Source organism: Meles meles, chromosome 16 (assembly GCF_922984935.1).
Source record: "Meles meles chromosome 16, mMelMel3.1 paternal haplotype, whole genome shotgun sequence".
In the NCBI taxonomy this organism is placed as follows: Eukaryota; Metazoa; Chordata; class Mammalia; order Carnivora; family Mustelidae; genus Meles; species Meles meles.
The window spans coordinates 3,913,268-3,935,677 of record NC_060081.1 but is presented as its reverse complement, the minus strand read 5'-3'; positions in this window follow the sequence as shown (position 1 = coordinate 3,935,677).

The window sequence follows — 22,410 nt, the reverse complement described above, 5'->3', positions numbered from 1 at the left end:
TCCTCCTATCCCGGAGAAGGAAAGATTGCTGTTCGGAGCAGCTTACAAGCTCCATCCTGGGAAAACCTCCATGGCCTCCTGAGGCCACCCTTGCATTCTTCGGTCATGAAGGACAAAAACTCCAGCGTGAGGTACCATCTTATACTTACCCAGACTCAGCTGCTGCAGATCTCAAATCAGATGCTTAACACTGGAACTGCCATGCACTTGGCACTGAACTGAACCAGCACTTGTGTATTCTGGCGTAGGTCCTCTCCCTTCTGACTCACAAGCACTCTAGATTGGGAATTCTGGAGCTACAACACAGCCTTTTGCCTGCCATCGAGATAGAAGGAACCTATGGGTTTGCACAGAATCCCCACTGAGGTCAACCTGCACAGCCCTCAAGGGCACACTAATATGCTAGGCCTTCCTGAGCTCTAATGCTCTGTCTGACACAACCTGAGCTGCGAATTCCTATCAGCCCCCAGGTAGTGTGTTCTGTATCCTGCAGGTGGGACCGGATATGGACCGAGTCTTTCATATCTACCCAACCTGGGTATTCAGGCATCTGTGCCAAGACCTTAGCTCAAATCCTGGCCAATGAGGAAACCTCAAGCACAAAAGAACACTACACCATCCCTACAGCAGGAAAAGCTTGCTGTGGGGATGGGGGTCAAACCCTCAGAGTGGGAGCCAGCTGCACGGCCCTTTAGAGCAGGCCCACACAGGATGGCTGCCGTGGGCAAAAACAGGCATTGTGACCCTCAGAATGAGCCCGCATGAAAACAAGCCCCCTCGTTAGCTGCCATTCCCATATCGGGCCTGCCATTCCCATTGCCCAAATCTTCACCCTCAGTCAGGTGCTCCAGGTGTCCAGACTCAGAAGCTGACTCTGGAATCCCTGCTATCGCCCGATTCTTGCGACGGAAAACATCACTCTTCCCTTCCCCTGGAAGACACCAAACCCTTGCGATCTGGGCAGAATCCCAAGAGAGGCAGAATCTTCCATGGCCCCATGAGGCCAGTCCCCATTCCGAGGCCTACTAAGACAAATTCCGTGGCCTACTGAGACAAATAACCCAGACAGAAAAGCCTGAGCTCCCGCCTGCCCATCGCCCTAATTTCGGATCCCAAGGTACTGCCCACATGGTCTGTATCTCGTCCCTGCCATCACCTCGCCCCTCACCGTAACACAATTTTATGTTTGCAGACTTTGACCCAAAGCTCTGGCCCACAGGCTGTCCAGGGTGAGCCTCTGGAGTGACAGCAGAGAACTCAGCCTGCCCTCCCTATGGAAACTCTGCCTGTCACTGTTGCACAAAATCTCCAGATTGGGAGACACCTGCAAGGCCCCTGAGCCCACCCAATTTCGTTGGCTTCTTTGACAGATATGCACAGTCTGACACATGCCAGACACCTACCTCCAGGCAGAAATCCAGGTCAATGGCCTGAGTCAGAAGATGGAATCTGACAACCCCTAGGAACTCAATGAAAACCTAGCTGAGATTTGCAGGCATCTGTCCCCAGTGGTATGTTCTGGAATACCTACAAATTGTCGAACGCTTGCTCCCTGAGCCACAAAACAGAAAACATCCTGTCCCCAGAAGGCAACCTGGCTCTTGGGAGCTGGTCCAACCCTCAGAGGAGGATAATCTTGCATGGCGCCTGAGCACCCGCCACATGCTAAGGTCTCCCTGGACACAAGCCAGCATTGTGACCCATCAACTTTGGGCTCTCTGTCAACTCAGCCCCCTGAGTACTTCACCCAGAGCAACCAGAGTGAAACTGCCTTCTTCCTGGGCTGAAAGGAGAAGCTGAACTTGGCTTTCCAGACATTTATGCGGTGAGCTCTGCTACCAAGACTTTAGATATGGGGAACACTGGAGTCATTGAAATGGACTCCCCCTGTTCTGCAGAAGGAAAGCTTGCTACTCAGAGCAGCTCACAAGCCCCAGTCTGGGAAAACCTCGATGGCCTCATGAGGCCACCACCCCATTCGTTGGCCATCATGGACACAATCTCCAGCGTGAGCGACCGTCTGACACTCGCCCTGAGTCAGGTGCTGGAGATCTCTAGTCAGAGGATGCATTTTGGAACTGCCATGTGCTCAGAACGGTAGTGAACCGGCACTTTGGCGCTCAGACTTCCATCCTCAACCTCTTGGGCTGCAGGCCCTCCAAATTGGAAATTCTGGAGCCACAATGCAGCCTTGTGTCTGCCCTCCAGAAAGAAGAAGTGCCCTATGGGTCTGCCCAGAACCCTCATGTGAGGATCAACTTGCTCGGCCCTACACGGAACACAAATATCCAGGATGCACTGTGCACAAATGCTCTCTCGGACACAGCCTGAGCTCCGACCTCCAGTCAGCCCCCCATGTAGTGGGTGCCATCTCTTGCAGGTGGGACCAACCATGGCCCGATGGTGTCATCTCTACCCAACCTCGGCTTTCAGGCATCTGTGCCCTGACCATAGCTCATATCCTGGTCTATGGGGGAACCTCAAACACAATATAGCACTCCTCTTTCCGATCCTCTTTCAAATCCTCAGAGTGGGAGCCAGCTGCATGGCCCATGAGACCACACATACCCAGGATCTCTGCCCTGGGCACAACCAGGCATTAAGAACATCAGCTTGATCCTGCTTTCAAACAATCCCCTCTATAGCTGGACCAGGAGCCCACATATCGTGCCTGCCATACCGCTAGGCCCAAAATTGCACCCTCAGTCAGGCGCCTGGACGTAAAAGCTGACTCTGGAATCCCTGCTATGGTGGGAACCCTGAGACGGAAAACAGCTGTCTTCCCTTCATCCAGAAAGACATCAAAACCTTGGGAGCCATGCAAAATCCCCCAGAGGCAGAATCTCCCATGAACCCATGAGGCCACCCCTCCATTCCGTGGCCAACCAGGACAAACAACCCAGACAGAAAACCCTGCGCTCCCGCCTCCCCATCACCCTAATTTCAGATACGGAGGCACTGCCCTCACAGTCTGCATGTCGTACCAACCATCACCTCGCCCCTCATCCTAAATCGAGTTGGTATTTGCAGAATTTTTACACCAAAGCCCTGGCCGACAGGCCCTCCAGGCTGGTGCCTCTGAAGCCACAGCGCACAACTCTGCATGCCTACCCAAAGGATACTCTGCCCATCACATTTGCACAAACCCTCCAGATTGGGAGACACCTGCAAGACCCCTGAACCCACCTAATTTCTATGGCCGCTTTGGACATAGAAGAGCAGTCTGACACATGCCAGACACCTAGGTCAATGGCCCTGATCAGAAGATGTAAACAGACATGCCCCTAGGACCTCAACGGGACCCTAGCTGAGGTTTGCAGGCATGTGTTCCCAGAGGCCCATTCTGGAATACCTATATATGGTCCAACTCTTGGTCACTGAGCACAAAACAGAACACATTCTAAGGTCTCCCTGGACACAAGAAGCACTGTGACCCATCAGCATGAAGCTCCCTGTCAATTCAGGCCCATGGGCACTTGTTCCCATGACACCAGATTGAAACTGCCTTGTTCCTGGGCTAAAAGGATAAGCTGAGTTGGGTTTTCCAGATATCTAGGCGGTGAGCTCTGCAACCATGTCTTTCCATATGGGGGATCCTGGAACCATCACATCAGTCTCCTCCTGTCCCATAGAAGGAAAACTTGCTGTTCGGAGCAGCTCACAAGCCCCAGCCTCAGAAAAACACCATGGCCTCATGAGTCCTCCCCTCAATTCATCAGGTATCATGGACACAATCTCCAGAGTGAGCGACCATCCAACACTCACTCTGACTCAAGTGCTGGAGATCTCGTGTCAGATGCTAGGCATTGGAACTGCCATGTGCTCAGCACTGAACTGAACTGGCGCTTGTGCGTTCAGATTTCCGTCCTCACCCATTTGGCACACAAGCCCTCCAGACTGGGAACTCTGGAGCCACAACGCAGCTTTCTCCCTGCTCTCCAGAAAGAAGATGGCTCCTATGGGTCTGCCCAGAATCCCCATGTGAGGATCAACCTGCATGGCAGTAGACAGAACCTCAATATACAGGCTGCACTGTGCACTAATCCTCTGTGTGACACAGCCTTAGCTGCGACCTCCAATCAGCCCCCCAGGTAGCAGGCGAAATCTCCTGCATGTGGGACTGGCCATGGCACAAGGATGTCATCTCTACATAATCTGGGTGTCCTTTCATCTGTGTCCAGACCATAGCTCAAATAACGGACTGTGGGGGCACCTCAAGCATAAAAGAGCACTGCTCCTTCAGCATCGAAGGAAAATCTTGCTATGGGTATGGGGGTCAAACCCTCAGAGTGGGAGCCAGCTGCATGTTCCATGAGACCTAGCCCACACAGGAGGTCCACCCTGGGCACAAACAGGCATTGTCACCATAAGCCTGAACCTAGTTTCAACAAGCCCTCTTGCTAGCTTGACCAGGACCCCCCATTACCGGCCTGCAATGCCCCTAGGCCCAAATCCTCACCCTCAGTCGGGTTCTCCAGGCGGCCAGACCCAGAAGCAGGCTCTGGAAACCCTGCTATGGCGGGTCCCGTGAGACAGAAAACAGTTCTCTTCCCTTATCCAAAAAGACACCAAAACCTTGTGAGCTCTGCAAAATCCCCACAGAGGCAGAGTCTCCCATGGACCTATGAATCCAAACCTCCATTCCATGGCCAACTGAAACAAACAACCCAGACAGAAAAGCCTACACTCCCGCCTCCCTGTCACCCTAATTTCAGATCCTGGGACCCTGCCCTCACAGTCTGCAGATCTGACCTGTTATCACTTCACACGTCACCCTAAACCAAATTTGAATTTGCAAAGTTTTGTCCCCAACGCCCTGGCCACCAGTTCTTTCAGGATGGGGCCTCTGGAGCCACAGCACAGGACTCTTATTGCCCTCCTGATGGCAACTCTGCCCGTCACATTTGCACAAAGCCTCCAGATTTGGAGACACCTGCAAGGCTGAACCGCCGCCACATCTAAGGACTCCCTGGACACAAGTCAGAATTGTGACCCATCCGCATGAGGTTCCCTGTCAACTCAGCCCCCTGGGCACTTGCCCCAGGGACACCAGATCGAAACTGCCTTATTCCTGGGCTGAAATGAGAAGCTGAGCTGGGATTTCCAGACATCTATACGGTGAGCTCTACTAACATGTCTTTCTATATGGGGAACTCTGGAGCCATCAAAATGGACTCCCCCTGTGCTGCAGAAGGAAAGCTTGCTGTTCGGAGCAACTCACAAAAACCAACCTGGGAAAACCTCCATGGCCTCATGAGGCCACCCCTCCATTCATCGGACATCATGGACACAAATTCCATCATGAGCGAACATTCAACACTCACCCTGACTCAGGTGCTGAAGATATCGAGTCAAATACTGCACATTGGAACTTCCATGTGGTTGGCACTAAACTGAACCAGCGCTTGTGCGTTCAAATTTCCGTCCTCACTCCTCTGGTCTGCAAGCCCTCCAGATTGGGAACTCTGGATCCACAAGGCAGCCTTCTGCCTGACCTCAAGAAAGAAGGGCCCTATTGGTCTGCCCAGAATCCACATGTTGGGATCAAGCTGCATGGCCCAAGACGGATCCCCAATATCCAGGCTGCAGTGTACACTAATGCTCTCTCCGACACAGCCTGTGATCTCACCTCCAGTCAGGGCAGAGGTAGCAAGCGCCATCTCTTGCAGGTGGGACTGGACAGGGCCCGAGTCTGTCATCTCTACCTAACCTGGGTATTCAGGCATCTGTACCCAGACCATAGCTCCAATCTCGGCCTATGGGGGAACCTCAAGCACAAATACCACTCCTCCTTCCTCACAGTCAGAAAAGCTTCCTGTGGGGATGGGGGTCAATCTCTCAGAATGGGAGACAGCTGCATGGTCCCGTCGCTCACATTTCAGATCCTGAGGCACTGCCTTCAAGGTCTACAGATCAGGCCTGCCATCACATTGCCACTCCCCCTGAGTTTGTGTTTGCCGACATTTTTCCCCAAAGCCATGGCGGACAGACCCTCCCGGATGGGGCCTCTGGAGCCACAGCCCAGGACTCTGCCTGCACTCCCATAGGAAACTGTGCCTGTCACAGATGCACAAACCCTCCAGATTGGGAGACACCTGCAAGGCCCGTGAGGCCACCCAATTTCGTTATCTGCTCTGGACAGAAATACGCAGTCTGAAACTTGAGAGACACCTACCTCCAGGCAGATACTCAGGTCAACGGCCCTGAGTCAGAAGATGGAAACTGACATGCTCTTAGGACCTCAAGGGAATCCTAGCTGAGGTTTGCTGGCATCTGTCCCCAGAGGCAGGTTCTGGAATACCTAATATGAACGGGTTATGGAGCCCCAACAGAGGACTCTGCCTGCCCATCCAAAGGAAGCTCTGCCCTTCACATTTGCACAAACCCTCCAGATCAGGAGACACATGCAATGCCCCTGAGTTAACCCCAAATTCTTTGGCCACCTTGGGAAAAAATGTGCCAAGACCTCCCATTAGCCTGCCAGGTAGCAAGCCCCTTACCCTGCAGGTGGGACCTGCCATGGCAAGGGACTGTCAACTCTACCCTAACTGGGTATTCAGGCATCTGTGCCCAGGTCACATTTCAAATCGCGGCCTCTAGTGGAACCTCAAACATAAAAGAGCACTCCTCCTTCCCCATAATGGGAAAAGCTAGCTGTGAAGATGGGGGTCTAACCATCAGAGTGGGAGCCATCTGCAAGGCCCATGAGACCACGCCCACCCAGGAGGGCCTCCCTGGCCACAAACAGGCATTTTGACTCTCAGCCTAAGCCTGTTTTCAAACCACCCCCTTGGCTAGCCGGACCAGGAGCCTGCATGTCAGGCCTAACATGCTCCTAGGCCCCAGTCTTCACCTTGGTCAGGTTTGTAGGGGCCTGGTTTGCAAAAGGAAGTTACTTGTAAACCCCGGATATAGGGGCAGGCCAGGCTAGATAGCCATATCCAACCAGAGGGGTGCACATATATTAAATGTGGTAAGTTGAAATCCCATTGGCCACCTGTGTATGGGCCGGGCTCAACTACCAATATAAAAGATGGTCTGTGAGGCTTGAGAGGGAGGGCTTTTTTTTCTTTTTTTTTTCTTTTTTTTTTAGCAGGAGGTGTCAGAGCAGCGGTGGTGGCGCCCTGGCGAGCGGCACTGCCCCGAGCAGCAGAGCAGCAGCAGCAGCAGTGGCGCTACTACGAGCGATGCCTCCCCGAGCAGCAGCGGTAGTGGCACTGCCATGGGTGATGCTGCCCTGAGCAGGAGCATCTGCAGTAGCAACAGCAGCAACACTGCCGCAAGCAGTCATGCCGCCTTGCTCAGTGTCGCCACCGGGAGAAGCCTCTCAGGAGCCAACAGTGCAGCCTCACTGGTCAGTTTGATTTCTGATGCATGGCTCAAAATAAAGCTTTGCTTGTGTCAGTCTCGTTCCTTTGATCACGGATCCTAACACCATCCTGGAGGGCCTGTCGGCCAGGGAGTTGGGGAGAGAGGTCTGCAAACACACACTCGGGATAGGGTTTTGGTATACGTGTTGGGAGGCCTGATCTGCAGACCGTGATGGCAGTGTTGCGGGATCTGAATTTAGTTCAAAGGGGAGGAAAGAGAGGAGGCTTTTCTGTCTGGGTTGTGTGTCTCGGTAGGCCATGGAATGTAGCGGTAGCCTCATGGGCCCATGGGAAATTCTGCCTCTGTGAGGATTCTGACCAGCTCCAAAGGGTTTAGTTTCTTTCGGGGGGAAGGTGAGAGTGCTCTTTTCTTTCTCACAGTTCCCGCCATAGCAGGCATTCCAGAGTCGGCTTCTGGGTGCGATTGGGTCTAGGGACATGTCATACCCGATATGCGGGCACCTGGTTCAGCTAGCGAGGGGCCTGTTTTGAAAGTGGACTCAGGCTGAGTGTCACAATGCCTGTTCATGTCCATGGCAGCCCTCCTGAGTGGGAGTGTTCTCATTGGCCATGCAGTTGGCTCCCACTCTGAGGGTTAGACCCCCATTCCCACATCAAGCTTTTCCCGTGGTGGGGAAGGAGGAGTGCTATTTGATTCTTGAGGTTTCCACATAGGCTGGGATTTGAACTATGATTTGGGCACGAACCCCAGAATTCTGAGGTTGGGTAGAGGTATCAGTCTCAGGCCTTAGCACATCCCACCTGAAGGATATGGTGCCCACTACGTGGGGAATGATGGGAGGTCGGAGCTCAGGCTGTGTCAGACAGAGCGTTAGTGCAGAGGGCGGCCTAGGACTTTGTGGTGCCGTCGAGGTCCATGCAGGTTGATGCTCATGTGGGGATTCCGGGCAGACACCTAAGGCCCTTCTTCTTTCTGGAGGGAAGGCAGAAGACTGTATTGTGGCTACCAAATGAACAATCTGGAGGGTTGGCGGGCCAGGAGGGTAAGGACGGAAATCTGAACACACAAGTGCTGGTTCCCTTCAGTGCCGAGCACATGGCAGTTCCAATGTGCAGCATCTGAGTCGAGCTCCAGCACCTGAGTCAGAGCACGTGTCAGATGGTCACTCATGCTGGAGATTTATATCCATGATGGCCGAAGTATGGAGGGGTAACCTCATGAGGCCATGGGGGACTTCCCAGGCTGGGGTTTGTGAGCTCTCTGAACAACAAGCTTTTCTTCTGCAGGACAGGGTAGTCGGTTTGGATGGCACCCGGGTTCCCCATATGGAAAGACAACATAGCAGTAGTCACCACATGGATGCCTGGAAAGCCCATTTCTGCTTACCCTTCCAGCCGACGAACAAATTTGTTTTGATCTGGTGGTCTGGGGCAGAAATACCAGGGGGCTGTTGTGACAGGGAGATTATTCTGATGGGTCACAATGCTGGCTTGTGTCCAGGGAGACCTTAAAATGTGGCAGGGGCTCAGGCGCCATGTAGGAATCTCCTCCCCTGAGGGTTGAACTCCTCTCCCAAGAGCCATGTTGACTTCTGGGGACAGGAGGTGTTCTGTTTTGTGGCTCAGGTATCAAGTGTTGGGCCCTATGTAGGTATTACAGAGTTTGCCTCTGGAGGCAGATGCCTGCAAACCTAAACTTCGGTTCTGTTGAGGTCCTAGGGTTATGTCTGGTTCCATCTTCTGACTCAGGGCCATTGTCCTGGTTGTCTGTCTGGAGGTAGGTTTCTGGCATGTGTCTCAATGTGCCTTTTTTCCAAGGGGGCCAACGAATTTGGGGTGGGCTCAGGGAAATTGCAGGTGTCTTCAAATCTGTAGGGTTTGTGCAAATGTGACGGGAAGAGCTTCTGATGGGTGAGCAGGCAGAGTCCTGCCCTGTGGCTCCAGATGCGCCATCCTGGTGGGCCTCTCATCCAGGTCTTAGGGGACAAAAGTATGTAGACACAAAATCTGGATATGTTTAAGGGTGAAGTGATGGCAGGCCCGATATGCAGACCCTGAGGGCAGTAACGCAGGATCTGAAAAGAGGGCGACGGGAAGGCAGGAGTGCAGGTTTTTCTGTCCAGGTTGTGTGTCTCGGTTGGCCATGAAATGTAGCGGTATCCTCTTGGGTCCATGGGAGATTCTTCCTCTGTGAGGATTCTACCCAGATCACAAGGGTTTGGTGTCTTTCGGGGGTAAGGGAAGAGTGCTGTTTTCATCTCAGTGTTCCTGCAATATCTGGCATTCCAGAGAGGGCTTCTGGGTGTGGCTCCAGAAGAATCCGACCTAGGGGCATGTCATGCTGGATATGTGCCTCCTGGTCCAGCTAGCGAGGAGGCATCATTGAAAGCGGGCTCAGACTGAGGGACACAATGCCCGTATGTGGCCAGAGCGGCACTCCTGGGTGGGCGTCGTCTCATGGACCATGAAGCTGGTTCCAACTCTGAGGGTTAGAACTTCTCCACAGCCAGCTTTTCATGTCGTGGAGAAAGAGGAGTGCTCTTTGTTGCTTGAGGTCCCCCACAGGCCAGGATTTGAGCTATGGTCTGGCACAGACGCCTGAATACCCAGGTTGGGTAGAGATGATAGTCTCTGGCTGTGGCATGTCCCACGTGCAGGATATAGGGCCCGCTACCTGGGGGGTTTATGGCAGGTCATGACTCAGGCTGTGTCGGTCAGAGCATTAGTGCACATGTTGGCCTAGGATATTGGGGTGCCTTCGAGGCCCGTGCAGGTTGATCCTCACGTGGGGATACTGGGCAGACCCCTAGGGTGCTTCTTCTTTCAGGAGGGCAGGCAGAATCCTGTGTTGGGTCTCCTGAATGAACAATCTGGAGGGCTTGCATCCCAGGGGGGTGATACTGTAATTCTGAAAGCACAAGCGCCGGTTCTGTTCAGTGCCGAGCACCTGCCATTTCCGATGTGTAGCATCTGACTCGAGATCTCCTGCACCTGAGTCAGGGCACGTGTCAGATGGTTGCTCATGCTGGAGTTTGTGTCCATGATGGCCGCCGAATTGAAGGGTGCCCTCACAAGGCCATGGAGGTCTTCCCAGGCTGGGGATTGTGAGCTGCTCTGAACAGCAAGCTTTCCTTTTTTGGGACAGGGGAGTCCGTTTGGATGGCAGTTGGGCCCCCATGTGGAAATGGTTGTAGCATAAGTCACCGCATGGATACCTGGAAAGCCCAGCTCTACTTACCCTTCCAGGCCAGGATCAAGTCCGTTTTGAGCTGGTGCCTCTGGGGCAAAGTTCCCAGGCATCTGAGGTGACAGGGAGCCTCATTCTGATGGGTCACAATGCTGGCTTGTGTCCAGGGAAACCTTAGAATGTGGCGGGGACTCAGGTGCCATACAGGATTCTCCTTCCCTGAGGGTTGGATGCAGCTCCCAAGAGCTCGGTTGCCTTCTGGGGACAGGAGGTGTTCTGTTTTGTGGCTCAGGGATCAAGTTTTGGACCATATGTAGGTATTCCAGAGTTTGCCTCTGGACATAGATGCCTGCAAACATAATCTAGGGTTCCGTTGAGGTTCTAAGGGTATGTCAGGTTCCATCTTCTGACTCAGGGCCATTGACCTAGGTGTCTGTCTGGCAGTATGTGTCTTGCCTATGTCAGGCGCCTTTTTTCCAAGGTGGCCAACGAATTTGGGTTGGTTCAGGGGCATTGCAGGTGTCCCAATCTGGAGGGTTTGTGCAAACGTGACGGGATGAGTTTCCTATGGGTGGGCAGGCAGAGTCGTGTGCCGTGGTTCCAGAGGCCCCATCCTGGAGATCCTGTCGGCCAGGGCTTTGGGGACAAAATCCACAAAAACAAACTTGGGTAAGGTTTAGAGGTGATGGCAGGCACAATCTGCAGACCGTGAGGGCAGTAAGCCGGGATCTGAAATGGGGGTGATGGGGAGGTGGGAGCACAAGCTTTTCTCTCTACTTTGTGTGTCTCCGTTGGCCATGGAAGGAGCGGTAGCCTCATGGGGCCATGGGAGATTCTGCCTTTGTGAGGATTCTGCCTGGCTCCCAAGGGTTTGGTGTCTTTTGTGTGGTGGGGTAGACTGCTGTCTTGTCTCAGGGTTCCTACCATAGCAGGGATTCCAGAATCGGTTTTTGTGTCCGGTTGCCTGAAGAACCCGACCTAGGGTGAGGATTGGGACCTAGGGGCATGTCAGGCTCAATATGTGGGCTCCTGGTCCAACGAGCAAGGGGGCTGTTTTGAAAGCTGGCTCAGGCTGAGGGTCACAATGCCTGTTTGTGTCCAGGGCGGCCCTCCTGTGTGGGCGTGGTCTCATGGGCCAGGCAGCTGGCTCCCAATCTGATGGTTAAATCCCCATCCCCACAGCAAGCTTTTCCATTCTTGGGTAAAGAGTTTTGATCTTTTTTGCTTTAGTTTCCCCCATAGGCTGAGATTTGAGCTATGGTCTGGGTACAGACGCCTGAAAACTCAGGTTCTGTGGCGATGACAGTCTGTCCATGTCAGGTCCCACCTGCAGGATGTAGGGGATGCAACCTGGGGAGCTTATGGGAAGTTGGGGCTCAGGCTGTGTCATACAGAGCATTAGTGCATAGGGCAGCCGAGGATAATGGAGTGCCTTCGAGGCCCGTGGAGGTTGATCCTCATGTGGGGATTCTGGGCGGAACCCTAGGGCCCTTCTTCTTTCAGGAGGGCAGGCAGAATACTGCGTTGGGGCTCCTGAATGAATAATCTGGAGAGCTTGCGGCTCAGGAGGGTGAGACCAGAATTCTGAATGCACAAATGCCGGTTCTGTTCAGTGCCAAGCACATGCCATTTCCAATGTGTGGCGTCTGACTCGAGTTCTTCTGCACCTGTCAGGGCACTTGTCAGATGATCGTTCACACTGGAGTTTGTGTCCATGATGGCCAACGAATGGAGGGGTAGCCTCATGAGGCCATGGAGGTCTTCCCAGGCTGGGGTTTGTGAGCTGCTCCGAAAAGCAAGCTTTCCTTCTTCGGGACAGGGGGAGTCCTTTTTGAAGGAAACAGGGTCCCCAATAGGGAAAGATGTCATAGCAGAAGTCACTGCATGGATGCCTGGAAAGCGCAACTCCGCTTACTCTACCAAGCCAGGAACAAGGCCGTTTTGATCTGGTGGCTCTGGGGCAATGTGCCCAGGAGGCTGAGATGACAGCGAGCCTCATTCTGATGGGTCACAAGGGTGGCTTGTGTCCAGGGAGACCTGAGAATGTGGCGGGGACTCAGGAGCCATACAGGATTCTTCTCCCCTGAGGGTTGGACGCAGCTTCCAAGAGCTCGGTTGCCTTCTGGGGACAGGAGGTGTTCTGTTTTGTGGCCCATAGATCAAGTGTTGGACCATATGTAGGTATTCCCTAGTTTGCCTCTGGAGGCAGATACCGGCAAAACTAAGCTAGGCATCCGTTGATGTCCTAGGTTTATGTCACGTTTCATCATCTGATTCAGGGCCATTGCCCTGGGTCTCTGCCTGGAGGTAGGTTTCTTGCCTGTGTCTGAATGCACCTCTTTTCCTTGGCAGCCAACAAATTTGGTGTGCTCTCAGGGGCATTGCAGCTGTGTGTGTGCAAATGTGACGGGCAGAGTTTCCTTGGGCGGGCATTAACAGTCCTGCACTGTGCCTCCAGAGGCCCCATCCTGGAGGACCTGTCAGCCATGGCTTTGGAGACAAAAGTCTGCAACACAAACTCGGGATACGGTTCTGGACCAGGTCCGTTTGGATGGCAACACGGTCCCACATGTGGACAGATGTCGTAGCAGAAGTCACTGCATGGATGCCTGAAAAGCCGAGCTCCAATTACCCTTCCAGCCCAGGTACAAAGCCGATTGGATCTGGTGGCTGTGCGGCAAAGTGCCCAGGGGGCTGAGGTGACAGGGAGCTTCATTCTGGTGGGTCACAATGCTGGCTTGTGTCCTGGGAGACCTTAGAATGTGGCGGGGGCTCAGGCGTCATGCCAGATTATCCTCCCCTGAGGGTTCGATGAAGCTCCCATGAGCCAGATTGACTTCTGGGGACAGGAGGTGTTCTGTTTTGTTGCTAAGGGATTAAGTGTTGGACCATATGCAAGTATTCCAGGTTTGCCTCGGGAGGCAGATGCCTGCAAGGCTAAGCTAGGGTTCCGCTGAGGTCCTATGGTTATGTCAGGATCCATCTTCTGACCTGGGTGTCTGTCTGGATGTAGGTGTCTGGCCTATGTCCGAATGCTCGTTTTTTCCAAGGTGGCAAACGAATTTGGGTTGGGCTCAGGGGCAATGAACGTGTCTCCCAATATGTAGGGTTTGTGCAAATATGAGAGGCAGAGTTTCCATCTGGTGGACTGGCCAAATCCTCTGCTGTGGCTCCAGAGGCCCCATCCTGGAGGTCCTGTCAGCCAGGGCATTGGGGGTAATAGTCTGCTAACACAAACTCGGGATAGGGTTCTGGGTCACGTGATGGCAGACCTGATCTACAGACTGTGAGGACAGTGCCGTGGGATCTGAAATGAGTTTGATGGGAAGGTGGGAGTGCAGACTTTTCTTTCTAGATTTTGTGTCTCGTTTGGCCATGGAATGTAGCGGAAACCTCAAGGGGCCAAGGGAGTTTCTGCCTTGTGAGGATTCTACCTGGGTTCTAGGGTTTGGTGTCTTTCGGGGGGAAGGGAAGAGTGCTGTTTTCCGTTTCAGGGTTCCCGCCATAGCAGGGATTCCAAAGTCAGCTTCTGGGTCGAGTCGCCTGTAGATTGCGACCAAGGTTGAGAATTTGGGACTAGGGTCATATCAGGCCCAATATGCGGGCTCTTGGTTCAGCTAGCAAGGGGGCTGGTTTGAAATCGGGCTCAGACTGAAGGTCCCAATGCCTGTTTGTGGCCAGGGCAGCCCTCCAGGGTGGGCGTGGTTTCAAGGGCCATGCAACTGGCTCCCACACTGAGGGTTAGACCCCCATCACCACAGCAAGCTTTTCCCATCGTGTGAAAGGAGGAGTTTTCTTTGATTCTTGAGGTTCCCCCTTATGCCAGGATTTGAGCCTTGATCTGGGCACAGATGCCTGAATACCCAGGTTGGGTAGAGATGACATTCTCTGGCCTTGGCAGGTCCCATGTGCAGGATATGGGGCCCGATTCCTGGTGGGCTGTTGGGAGGTCAGGGCTCATGTTGTGTCAGACAGAGCATTATTGCACAGGGCGGCCTAAGACATTGGGGTGCTGTCGAGGTCTGTGCATGTTGACACCACGTGATGATTCTTGGCAGGCCCCCTAAGGTCCTTCTTTCTGGATGACCTGAAGAAGCCTGCATTGTGGTTCTGGAATGAACAATCTGGAGGGCTTGTGGGTCAGGAGGTTGAAGACAGAATTCTGAACAAAGAAGCGCAGGTTCAGTTTGGTGCCGAGCACATGGCATTACCAATGTGCAGTGTCTGACTCGAAATCTCCAGCACCTGAGTCAGGGCTCTTGTCAGATGGTCACTCACACTCCAGTTTGTGTCCTTGATGGCCAATGAATGGAGGTCAGGCCTCATGAGGCCATGGAGGTCTTCCCAGGCTGTTGCTTCTGAGTTGCTCCGAAAGGCAAGCTTTCCTTCTGCGGGACAGGGGAAGTCTGATTGGATTGCACCAAAGTCCCCCATACGGAAAGACGTCATAGAAGTCATCGCATGAATGCCTGGAAAGCCCACCTCCGCTTAGCCTTCCAGCCCAGGAACAAGGCCATTTTGATCTGGTGGCTGTGGTGCAAATGTGCCCAGGTGGCTGAGGTGACAGGGAGCCTCATTCTGATGGGTCACAATGCTGGCATTTGTCCAGGGAGACCTAGAAGGTGGCAGGTGCTCAGGCGCCATGCAGGATTCTCCTCCTCTGAGGGTTGGACGCAGCTCCCAAGAGCCAGGTTGCCTTCTCGGACAGGACGTTTTCTGTTTTGTGGCTCACAGATCAAATGTTGGACCATATGTAGGTATTCCACAGTTTGCCTCTGGACGCAGATGTCTGCAAAGCTAAGCTAGGGTTCTGTTGAGGTCCTAGGGTTATGTCAGGTTCCATCTTCTTACTTAGGGCCATTGCCCTGGGTGTCTGCTTGGAGGTAGGTCTGGCATGTGTACAAATGCGCCTTTTATCCAAGGCGTCCAACGAATTTGGGGTGGGCTCAGGGGCATTGTGCGTATCTCCCAATTTGCAGGGTGTATGCAAATGTGATGGGCAGAGTTTCCTGGGGTGGGCATTTAGAGTCCTGCATTGTTCCTCCAGAGGCCCGATCCTGGATGGCCTGTTGGCCAGGACTTTGGGGACAAAAGTCTGCAAACACAAATTTTTCTGGGTGAGGTGATGGCATGGCTGATTTAGTGACCATGATGGCAGTGCAGCGAGATCAGAAATGAGGACAACATGAGCCGGGAGTGCAGGCTTTGCTATCTGGGTTGTGTGTCTCGGTTAGCCACGGAATGGAGCAGTAGCTTCATTGGGCCATGGGAGATTCTGCCTCTGTGAGCATTCTGCCTGGCTCCCAAGGGTTTGTCGTCTTTGTGGGAAGGGAAGAGTGCTGTTTTCCGTCTCAGGGGTCTCGCCATAGCAGGGATTCCAGAATCAGCTTCTGGGTACGGGTGCCTGGAGAACCCCACCGATGGTGAGGATTTGTGCCTAGGGGCAAGTCAGGGCTGATATGAGGGCTCCTGGTCCAGATTGTGAGGGGGTTGTCTTGAAAGTGGGCTCAGACTGAGGGTCACAATGCCTTTTTTGGCCATTGCAGCCCTCCTGGGTGGGCGTGGTCTCATGGGCCATGCAGATGGCTCCCACTCTGAGGGTTAGTCCCCAATCACCACAGCAAGCTTTTAACATTGTGGGGAAGGAGGAGTGCTCTTTGATGCTTGAAGTTCCCCCCAGAGGCCAGGATTTGAGCTATTGTCTGTGCACAGATGCCTGAATACCCAGGTTCGGTAGAGATGACAGTCTCTGACCTTGGCATGTCCCACCTGATGGATTGGGACCTACTACCTGGGGGGCTGATGGGAGGTGAGGCTCAGGCTGTGTCAGACAGAGCATTAGTGCACAGTGCGGCTTAGGATATTGGGATACCGTCAAAGGCCGTGCAGGTTGTTCTCCACATGGGTATTCTGGGCATACCCCTAGGGCACTTCTTCTCTCTGCAGGGCAGACAGAAGGCTGCGTTGTGGCTCCAGAATTCCCAAACTGGAGGGCTTGCAGGCCAGGATGGTGAGGACGGAATTCTGAGAGCACATGGGTGGGTTCAGTTCAGTGCCGAGAGCATGGTAGTTACAATGAGCACTGTCTGACTCAAGATTCCAGCACCTGCGTCAGATTGCCAAAGGTAAAACCGGCAACATTTATATGGATAGCAGGTAGGCCTTTGTTACTCTCCATATACATGGGGCTATTTATAACGAAGGGGGCCTTTTAATAGCAAAAGGAAAAAGTATTAAAATCAGAGGATAAATACTGGCTCTCCTCCAGGCTATTTGCAACCCAAAAGAGGTGGCTGTTATGCATTGCCCAGGAAACCAAAAGGGGATTGATCTGATTTCCAAAGGAAACCAATTAGCAGATCAAGCCACAAAGCAAGCAGCTTGAGAAAGAGTAGAAGAACTAGATACACTCCCGGCTCCAGCCCTACCAGAAAAAATGAATTATTCAGAAGAAGATTTAAAGTATTTACAGAAATGGGTTAAATTGGACTATGAAGGGGACTGGGCTAAGACTGAAGCAGGAAAAATAATTCTTTCTCGAAGACTAGGCAAAAAGTTAGTAGACCAGATACATCAGGGTACTCATTTGGGGACACGTAAACTCAAGGTGCTTATAGGCAAATAGTTCCAGGTTTCTAAATTAGGGTGTATGGTTCAGGATTTAGTTGATAGATGTGCTCAGTGCCAGACAGTTAATTTGGTAAGTACTTAAAGGGGTAAGGTTAATTACCTAAAAGAGATAAGGACCAGGAATTTATTGGGAAATAGATTTTACAGAAATGAAACCTGGAAAATATGGGATCAAGTACATGTTAGTTTTTGTAGATACCAATTCAGGCTGGGTAGCGGCTTTTCCCGCCAAACATGAGATGGCAGGAGTGGTAGCCAAAAATCTACTAGAAGAAATAATTCCTAAGTTTGGGCTGCCTCTCACAATCGGGTCAGACAATGGCCCTGCATTTGTGAGTTCAGTCTCACAGGCATTGGCCAAGGCTGTGGGCACTATTTAGAAACTACATTGTGCCTACTAGCCCCAGAGTTCTGGGCAAGTAGAGAGAATGAACCTGACTCTCAAAGAGACCTTGACAAAACTAATTCTGGAGACTGGCGGTGGATGGGTTGATCTCTTTCCTTTCGCCCTCCTCAGGGAACGATGTACACCCTATTTAACCAAGGTGACCCCATTTGAAATAATGTTTGGTAGACACCCCCCCCCCCGTCCTCGACTTCCAGAGGTTTACCTAGCATAACAGTCATTTATGCTAGGTCAATCTCTGGAAGTCGAGGAAAGAGATGGGGAGTTTCACAAATATTATTTCCAATGGGTCACCTTGCTTAAATTGTACTCCAGTCACTGCACCTGAAAATCAGGGGCAGTGAATATTGCTTCTGCCAGTCAGTCAGCCCAGGATATAAGGAGGAAACTTCAGGAAATTGAATGATTTGAAGGGAAGAATTTGATTGAGCTATTGGGAATAGCAGAAAAAGTGTTTAAGAACAGGGATGCACAGGAGGAAGAAAAACAGACAAAAAGGTGGTTAAGGTTTTGGCATTAACTGAGATAGGTAGTGGAATAGTAAATGGAAGGAAAAGCCTAAGCACAGACATGGCAGGTGGGAAGACTTAGATTCAGATCATTGTGCTGACTGTAAGGAAAAAGGACACTGGGCCAGGGAGTGCCCCAAAAGGACGATGGCAATGCTGGCCACCAGAGTAAAAATTGAAGTGGAGGGGCAGTCAATTGATTATTTTGGTGGACATGGAAGCCCAGTTTTCATCATTACTTAAACCTACGGGAAAACTATCTGGAGAGGAAGTTTGGGTACAAGGAGCAAATGGCACAGTGAGACATAAATGCACAACAGAAAGGACGTTAAATTTGGCCTCGGGAGTAGTAAACATCGATATTTGCTCCTCCCTAATGCCCCAGATAACTTGAAGGTAAGAGATCTCTTCCACAAGTTTCAAGCTGGAATTCAGTTCTCGGAAGTAGAAATGACTGTAACCTTGAGACAACCCACTTTACAGGTGCTTATGGCAGCAGTAGATGAATACCTCCTTTAGGAGCGAGTCTCAAAACCAGAGGAGACAAATGTGGGGAGCCTCCTCCAAATCCTAAAGGTCGAGTTTCCCGAAGTCTGAGCAGAAGGGAAGCCCCCTGGCTTGGCCAGGAAACAACCTCCAGTGGTGGTAAAATTAAATGGGACAGCTACGGCTATTCGTGTTCAGTGGTAACCCTTACCCGGGAAGTAAAGGAAGTGATCAGATAACACATTAACCTCCTCTGAGAAGATGAGATCCTAGTTCATTACAAATCTTCATGGAATACAACTTTGCTGCCCGTCAAAAAGTCCGAGACTGGAGAGTGCTGACCCGTTCACGACCTGTTTGAAGTTAATAAACGGGTTGAAGATATCCACCCAGTGGTGCCTAACCCCTATACCCTACTCTCCCTACTGGGCCACCAAAGAACTGTGTATACCATCTTAGATCTCAAGGATGCATTTTTCTGCATATCTTTAGCAAGGGAATCTCAACACCTTTTTTTCCTTTTGAGTGGTCCGACCCAGAGGAAGGATTCCAAGCCAGCTCACCGTACAAGACTTCACCAAGGGTTCAATAATTCACCCACCATTTTTTTTGACGAGGCCCTACACGAGGATTTGCATGGGTACAGAACCTCCAACCCAGTAGATGACTTGCTAGTAGCCACTGAGGACTATGAGTCATGTTTGCGAGGCACGAGAGCTCTCTTACAGACACTGAAGGAAAAAGGGTAATGGGTGTCAACAAAGAAAGCACAGCTCTTTCAGAGCCATGCTACATATCTAAGCTTTGATGTCTGTGAGGAAGAGCATTCACTGAGTCCGGGAAACAGTTGATTACCCGATACGCCTGCCCCATTATGTCCCAAAAAGTCAGGGAGTTTCTTGGATGGTGGGCTACTATAGGCTGTGGATACTGCGGTTTGCAGAGATTGCCCAACCTCCCTACAAACAGGTAAAAGTAGGGGCTCACTATGATAGAGTGGACAGCTGAGGCAGAAGGAGCATTTCGGGAATTACAAACAGCTGTACTGAGTGCATTGGCCATCCCAGATATTACCAAGCCCTTCCACTTGTATATGGATAAAAAATGCAGCGGTGGGGTAGGAGTCAAGATGGCGGAGAAATAACAGGCTGAGACTACATCAGGTAGCAGGAGATCAGCTCGATAGCTTATCTAAACATTGCAAACACCTACAAATCCAATGGGAGAGCGAAGAGAAGAAGAACAGAAATTCTAGAAACAGAAAATCAACCACTTTCTGAAAGGTAGGACTGGCGGGGAAGTGATTCTAAAATGACGGGAAGATAGACCATGGGGGGAGGGGCCGGCTCCCGGCAAGTGGCGGAGCAATGGAGCACAAAATCAGGACTTTTAAAAGTCTGTTCCACTGAGGGACATTGCTCCAGAGGCTAAACCGGGGTGAAGCCCACGCGGGGTCAGGGTGGCCCCAGGTCCTACAGGGTCACAGAAGGATCGGGGTGTCAGAGTGTCACAGAGCTCACAGGTATTAGAACACAGAAGCCGGCTACAGAGACAGAGCCGAGGACTGAATTCTCAGCTCGGGGTTACCTTGAAGTGGTCGCAGGTTGGGTGAGCTCGGAGCGCGGCTGGAAGCTGTGGATACAGGAGTGATTGGGTGCTGTCCTCTGGGGGCGCACTGAGGAGTGGGGACCTGGGCCGGAGACTAGGAGGCCGCCGTTTTCATTCCCATCCTCTGGAATTCTACGGAAAGCATTCAGGGAACAGAAGCTCACAAAAGCGAACCCGAGCTGATTACTTAGTCCGGCCCCCGGTAAGGGCAAAGACATTTAAGAGTCACTACAACAGGCCCCTCCCCCAGAAGATCAAGAAAATATCCAGCCAGGACAAAGTTCATCTATCAAGGAAAGCAGGTTCAATTCCTAAGACAGCAGCGGAATTCCAGAGGAGGAGAAAGCAAAGCACGGAACTCATGGCTTTCGCCCCATGATTCTTTAGTCTTGCGGTTAATTCAATTTTTTTTTTCTTTTTTCAATTTTTTTTTCATTCTTTTTTCTTCTTCTGCTAAATTTTTTAAAACTTTTACCCGTTATTTTTTAATGTTTTTTGACTAGTTTATCTATCTATCTATCTATCTATCTATATATATATATATATATACTCTTTCTATTTTATATTCATTCTTTATTTGTTTTATTTTTTAAATTTTTTTCTCTTTTTTTTCTGAACCTCTTTTTATCCCATTTCTCCCTGCCACAATTTGGGGTCTCTTCTGATTTGGTTACAGCGCATTTTTCTGGAGTCTTTGCTACACATTTAGTATTTTATTTGATCCTTCATACCTCTTATCTGGACAAAATCACAAGGCGGAAAAAATCAACGCAAACAAAAGAACAAGAGGCAGTACCGAAGGCTAGGGACCTAATCAACACAGACATTGGTAATATGTCAGATCAAGAGTTCAGAATGATGATTCTGAACATTCTAGCCAGGCTCAAAAAAGGCATGGAAGATATTAGAGAAACCCTCTCTGGAGATATAAAGCCCTTTCTGGAGAAATTAAAGAACTAAAATCTAACCAAGTAGAAATAAAAAAAGCTATTAATGAGGTGCAATAAAAAATGGAGGCTCTCACTGCTAGGATAAATGAGACAGAAGAAAGAATTGTGATATAGAAGACCAAATGACAGAGAATAAAGAAGCCGAGCAAAAGAGGGACAAACAGCTACTGGACCACGAGGGGAGAATTAGAGAGATAAGTGACAACATAAGACGAAACAGCATTAGAATAATTGGGACTCCAGAAGAAGAAGAAACAGAGAGGGGAGCAGAAGGTCTAATGGAGAGAATGATTGGAGAGAATTTCCCTAATATGGCAAAGGGAACAAGTATCAAAATCCAGGAGATGAAGAGAACCCCCCTCAAAGTCAACAAGAATAGGTCCACACCCCATCACCTAATAGTAAAATTTACAAGTCTTAGTCCTGAAAGCAGCCCGGGAAAAGAAGTCTGTAACATACAATGGTAAAAATATTAGATTGGCAGCAGACTTATCCACAGAGACCTGGCAGGCCAGGAAGAGCTGGCATAAAATATTCAGAGCACTCAACGAGAAAAAGATGCAGCCAAGAATACTCTATCCAGCTAGGCTATCATTGAAAATAGAAGGAGAGATAAAAACCTTCCAGGACAAACAAAAACTGAAAGAATTTGCAAACACTAAACCAGCTCTACAGGAAATACTGAAAGGGGTCTTCTAAGCTAAGAGAGAGACTAAAAGTAGTAGATCAGAAAGGAACAGAGACAATATACAGTAACAGTCACCTTACAGGTTAATAATGGCACTAAATTCATATCTCCCAATAGTTACCCTGAATGTTAATGGGCTAAATGCCCCAATCAAAAGACACAGGGTATCAGAATGGATAAAAAAACAAAACCCATCAGTATGTTGCCTACAAGAAACTCATTTTAGACGCGAAGACACCTCGAGATTTAAAGTGAAGGGGTGCAAAACAATTTACCATGCAAATGGGCATCAGAAGAAAGCTGAGGTGGCAATCCTTATATCAGATCAATTAGATTTTAAGCCAAAGACTATAATAAGAGATGAGGAAGGACACTATATCCTACTCAAAGGGTCTGTTCAACAAGAAGATATAACAATTTTCAATATCTATGCCCCTAACATGAGAGCAGCCAACTATATCAACCAATTAATAACAAAATCAAAGAAACACATCTACAATAATACAATAATAGTAGGGGATTTAACACTCCCCTCACTGAAATGGACAGATCATCCAAGCAAAAGATCAACAAGGAAATAAAGGCCTTAACTGACACACTGGACCAGATGGATAT